Source organism: Lactuca virosa, chromosome 9 (genome assembly GCF_052849685.1).
Source record: "Lactuca virosa cultivar CGN04683 chromosome 9, Lactuca_virosa_CGN04683_v6, whole genome shotgun sequence".
NCBI classification, from domain to species: Eukaryota; Viridiplantae; Streptophyta; class Magnoliopsida; order Asterales; family Asteraceae; genus Lactuca; species Lactuca virosa.
In genome coordinates this window covers 83,895,838-83,902,125 of record NC_136434.1, presented here as the reverse complement: position 1 = coordinate 83,902,125, position 6,288 = coordinate 83,895,838, and positions in this window count along the sequence as shown.

Sequence of the window (6,288 nt, the reverse complement as noted above, 5' to 3'; positions counted from 1 at the left end):
TCCATCAGTGAAGCAAACTACTACAACTTCAGAACCTCCACCCGAAGTTTCTACTTTCGAATCCAATCTGGAGGAGAATAGAACTTTAGGAATCCATGAGAACACATCTAATATGGACTCATATGTCTATATTCGTGTGACTATGTCGGAACCCACCTCTACTTCTGTTCCTCCTATATCTCTAAGTTTTGATGAAGATTTTATTATTGTGGAAGAACCTAAATCTATTGAATATTTTTCTATTCCCAATTTTCATTTTAGAGTTGACAGTGATGATGAGGAAAATTTATCTGCTCCAATGATACGTGGTGAATTTCGTGAGTTGAAAAATAAGGTGGATCAGATTCTTAAGCATATAACCACTTTTTCTACAACAAATTGGGAAAACATGGTTATATCTCATCAGGAAACAATCAAAATGTTAACAAAAGCTAATGCAAACACCTTTGAGTCTCAATAGAAGTTAACTAACGATTCAACCAAGAAGATTGTAGAATGTAATGGAAATGTTGACAAAGTTGTTTCTAAAATGAAAGAAATGTATTTCGAAATTAAAAAGTTTATGTCTGAGTTTCAAATTTCTTCTGATAAGAATTCCCCTGAAGTTAACAAGGTAATTGAAGGATTTCATCTATCTCTTCAAACTAAGAAGGAAGCTCTGTCAAGTCTTCGCTTTGGTATTTAACGTGATAATGCAGATCATCATACGTCTATTGCAAACTCTATCTTAAGAATGAAAACGGATCTTGCATATGAACATAAATTCATGGATGCACTTGTAGAGTCTACACAAAAAGTGAGATTTCTTAAAGAACAACTGAAGAATGCAACCATTGAACTTGGAAAAATGAATGAAGAGATACTTTTGGTGAAAGGTCAAAACTTTGAGATTAATCAACACCTTGTCTGAATTTTTGAAAACAAGGATGTTCCATATGCTGATTATACTTCGTAGCTTATTGATGCCAAAATGAAGCCTGTTCTTACGAAGCTAATTGGATTTTTGAATGTTACGAGTAGCAGGGCTACTACGCAACAATGGGGAGAAGATGATGATAAAGAAGCGAATAAAGGTGAAATTCCCGTTAATAAAGATGAAATTCTAGAGGTTAATTTGAGAAATCCTTATGAAACTGGGAAAATGGCTAAGTCAGATGCTGCAAAAGTTGTTCTTGAAAAACAATCTCTAAAAGATAAGTTGAAAAATTTCAGAGAAGTGAAGACTGGTCGGAAAGGTAATGTATCTTCTGGATCAGGTAAAGGAAAAGTTAATATCGTTTCAGAAGGAGATGGAGATCTTAATCCAAATTTGTCTGAAAAAGAACTGAAGGAGCGGGAAAAGTTTGACAAGGAACTTGATGAATTAAATGCATTAAAAGTGAAATTTGAAGCTAAAGAGAATTTTTTTGAAAATATTCTCACTTCAAAGAAGGCTATGTTTCCTGAATGGACAACTGATCGGATTTAGAATGAAGTAATTGATAATCCGAATCTATTTTGGTTGGAGCCTCAGACCTCTTTCTCAGTTGAAAACAAAATTGAGTGTCAGCTAGATTTTCCGATCACACCAAAGGCATTTCAATTCCGATGTTTTGAAAACATTGTAAAGGTTACTATGGTGAATTTTTCTGTTAACAAAAGGCTGATCAAATGTTATGTGAAAAGTTCAAAGCCACAATATGAATCTTGGAGTTTGAAGAGGATTGTCGGGTTGAAAGTCGGAAAACCTGTTGTAGTAGATGGCTTCACAAACATCAGTTTCAAAGCATTCAGATGTCACAATCATGAAGTTCATGAGTTCTCTTTGGTAGACATTCCTTTTATGAATCCATATGATTGGATTTCATTGTTCAACATAGTTGCCAAGGACAAACTTAAATATGAACCAATCTATCAATTTCTTAAAAAGATGAGTCGATCTTATATTCTTGAAGTCTCAAAAATAGATATTGAAATTGAAACAGTTCTTAAAAGGAAGTCCATTCTAAATCCCTTTCCACCTCCTGAAAATGTGGATTCTTTCTAAGTTGGTTTCATTGAAAAAGACCTTTGGGGAGTGGCTTACAAGATCAAGGAAAATGAGGAGGTGATAAGTTGCATGTTATTCTTACGAGACAAGCATTTGTATTCTACTACTATTTTGAATCAAATCATTGTTAGGGCAAAGGAAAATAAGTCAAACAAAGAAGGTGACGTTAAATGTGTTTCTAATATGCTTAGATGGTGGATTGTTATTTGGATGACTTTGTTGAAGACTATCCCAAAGAATTTTGAAGTCGTGGAGAACATGAAAGGAAAGACCACAACAACAACTTGACACAAAGGGGGAGATTGTTAGGATCCGAAAAGTATATTGTTTCTAATTGTATGCGCTATTTGCAATTTGGTTGTAATGTTTAGTGTCTTTTCTTAATTCCAAAATGTGTTATGATTTCAGAATGTATTTAATCTTAGGTTTTGATGGGTTTTGAGCATTTTAACACTCCTATGGTGTACATGCAACCCTAGATGCTTTGGATCTATGTTTTCTCTAATATACATGCAAACTTTCAAAATTCCAAAGCATCATCCTAACTAGCATACAATGGAGTATCTATACTACAAAATTCTAGTTAGATGACATACCTTTTAGTGTAGTTGGAAACCTTGAAGCTTTAAGAGCCTAGCACCAATAATGTGAATGCCTCAAATGGAACCACAAATCACCACCAACAAATGGAAGAACTAGAGAGAGGTTATTTGCACACACTAATTTCGGCTAGCACTCTTGTATATGCTCTAGTAGTCCATTTCATGCAATAAAGGGCTTCTTATATAGTGTGGCTACATTAGGGTTACACCAAGCAAACCCTAATATGCATGACTTTCCACATTCCTCATGCTCCATGGGTTTAACCTCCATGGAGTATCCATGGGTCACCACATGGGTTTAGCCCAACATAAGGAACTATGGATCATAAGCCCACTTTATAAGAATGAATGATTTACCAAATCAACCCCTTATATTTAATTAGTCTCTTTTGATCACAAAATTAATTCCAAATTAATACTTGATCAATACTAATTAAATAATATGATTTCATATTAATATATTCGAACTTATAATATATTAATAAATCATAATTATCCTCTTCTCAAAAGTCCATCCTTCAAATTGTCCCGGTGAAGTGCAACCCAAATGGACCATGCTACTCTCGGGTCAAGTACATACCAAATATAGTTATGGACTTAGACACCTTATCGAACAGTCTCCCACTTGGATAAGTCTAGTAACTATAGTTGCAAGTATGACCTCAGGATCCGACTATCAATCGTGGCTCTGAAATGCCTTTGTCGAACTTAGACGTACCATTTTAGATAAGTGATCATAGAATCCTCTGTTCTCAAGATATGAGCCGGACAAACACATGGAACACAATCAATCTTATTGTCCAGCAGTTTGTTTCCCAATTTCTGATTCGTTTGACATAGAACTTAATCGAACACATCAATTTAGTTCTGACCGGGCCGACACATAAGTCAAAACAAAATCATCGAGGTGCCCAAGATATCGCTTTTAATCCTCCAAGGACTAAAAGGAACAAATAAACTTTGACAGTATATGCTTGTACTAACTATTCACTGAACCATACACACCAGTACGTTTTATAACATCGAGTTACCGATGCATTTTCGTACTATCAATGTACGACCAACTCATAGTCAACAACTTATATATCTAGGTTTGAAGATTATATGAAAATATCGTCTCACGATCACTCGAGATAAATTCCATGAAGCGATACAAGTGAGCGTGGGTTGAATCCAATACTCAGACCTTATGAGCACTCATGAATGTCATAGCAATGTCTAACCATTTCTGACAATCTACAAGCCAAATTTATGACAGTCTTGCTTCAATACCTACTTCCAAAGTATGATCGACTGTTGATGGTTTGAATAATCCAATTATTCTGGAAGTCAAAACATGAAAAATGAAACGATAGTAAATCAATTGACATGAGACAGTACCATACTAGTAAATAAAAAACACCTTTTATTTAAGCATCAAATGTCAATTACACTTTATCTATTACAAGTTTCGAAATAGCTATCTAATCATTAAAACTAATATCTTCCCTCAGCCCAATGCGCCTTGCATGCTGTAAATGCTTAACCCTACTCAGTCCCTTCGTGAGGGGATCTGCCGGGTTCTCATCTGATGATACCCTCTTTGCCACGAGGAGTCATTCTTCTATCTTGTGTCTTATGAAGTGATATTTCCTGTCGATGTGTTTGGACCTTCCATGATCCCTTGGTTCCTTGGCTAAGGCAACCGCACTATCGCTGTCATAGAAAATCTCCATGGGCTCCTTTATAGCTGGTACAACTCCAAGGTCTCCGATGAAGTTCTTCAACCATATCGCCTCCTTCGTCGCTTCGCTTGCTGCTATGTACTCTGATTCACACATTGAATCAACTACAGTCTCCTGCTTGGAACTTTTCCAAGTTATTGCTCCTCCATTCAGGGTAAAGACCCAGCCCGACTGAGAGTGGAAATTATCTCTGTCGGTTTGAAAGCTGGCGTCATTATACCCCACCACTCTCAAGTCATCACTCCCACCAAGTGTAAGGACCCAATCCTTGGTCCTCCGAAGGTACTTGAGAATGTTTTTCACCGCAGTCTAGTGAGCCTTGACAGGATTCCCTTGATATCTGCTGACCATGCTCAAAGCAAAGGCCACATCAAGGCGAGTACAAGTCATAGCATACATGATCGAGCCAACAGCGGAAGCATATGGTAACCGACTCATCTCAGCTATCTCAGCCTCTGTACTCGGACTCTAAGCTTTACTCAGTTTGGTATTGCTCTGGATCGGTAAGTCACCTTTCTTGGAATTATGCATGTTGAACCTCTTCAACACTTTGTCGAAGTAGGTACCTCTGGATCGGTAAGTCACCTTTCTTGGAATTATGCATGTTGAACCTCTTCAACACTTTGTCCAAGTAGGTACTTTGACATTAGTCTCTTACTCCTGTCTCTCAATATCCTTATCCCTAGGATATAGGCAGCTTCTACAAGGTCCTTCATCGCGAAGCACTTCCCAAGCTAGGATTTCACCTCCTGCAAGGTTGGGATGTCATTTCCTATGAGTAGTATGTCATCCACATACAGTACCAAAAAGCTAACTATACTCCCACTAGATCTGACATATACACAGGACTCATCCTCACTTCTTGAAAAGCCAAACTCTTTGACTTTCTAATCGAAACAAAGATTCCATCTGCGAGATTCTTGTTTCCATCCATAAATGGATTTCTTAAGCTTACACACTCTATTAGGGTACTTAGCATCGATAAAACCCTCTGGCTGACTCATGTAAACATCCTCAACCAACTTCCCATTAAGGAAAGTGGGTTTGACATCTATTTGCCATATTTCATAGTCATGAAACGCAGCAATGGCTAGCATAACCCAAATAGACTTAATCTTCACTACTGGTGAGAAGGTCTCATCATAGTCAACTCCCGGAGTTCGAGTAAAGCCCTTCGCAACCAGTCGCACCTTATAAGTGTGTACCTTCCCATCCATGTCAGTCTTCTTCTTGAAGATCTATTTGCACCCGAATGTCTTACGACCCGGTACATTGTCAACCAAGTTCCAAACTTGATTGTCATACATGGACTGAATCTCGCTGTCCATCGCCTCTTTCCATTTAGCAGACTCGGGGCCTTCCATGGCTTCCTTGTAGTTGTTAGGTTCATCCAAATTTATCAGTGTGCTGTCACTGATAAATGTATCACCCTCAGATGTTATATGAAAACCATATAACACAGGTGGAACACTAACTCTACTGGAACGCCTCAGAGGTACGGACTCGTCAATCGGCTCAATAGGAGTTTCCTCCTCAGGTTGACCGCTAGTGTTTGAGGTTCCTTCATCGGTTAACGCTTGAAGTTATTCAAGGTCAATTTGCCTCCCACTGTCCCCTTGGAATATAAGTTCCCTCTCTCGGAAAACCCCTCTCCTCGCAACGAAGATAACATTGTCACTCGGTCTGTAGAAGAGATAACCAAAGGACTTTTGCGGGTAGCCGATGAAAATACACCGCTCACTCTGAGGTTCGAGCTTGTCGTGAGTCTCGCACCTCACGAAAGCCTCACAACCCCAAACCTTGATGTGGGCTAACGAGGGAGTCTTCCCTATCCACATCTCGTGAGGTGTTTTAGCAACCTTTTTAGTTGGGACTCGATTAAGGATATGGGCGGAAGTCTCCAAGGCATACCCCCATAATGAGATTGGTAACG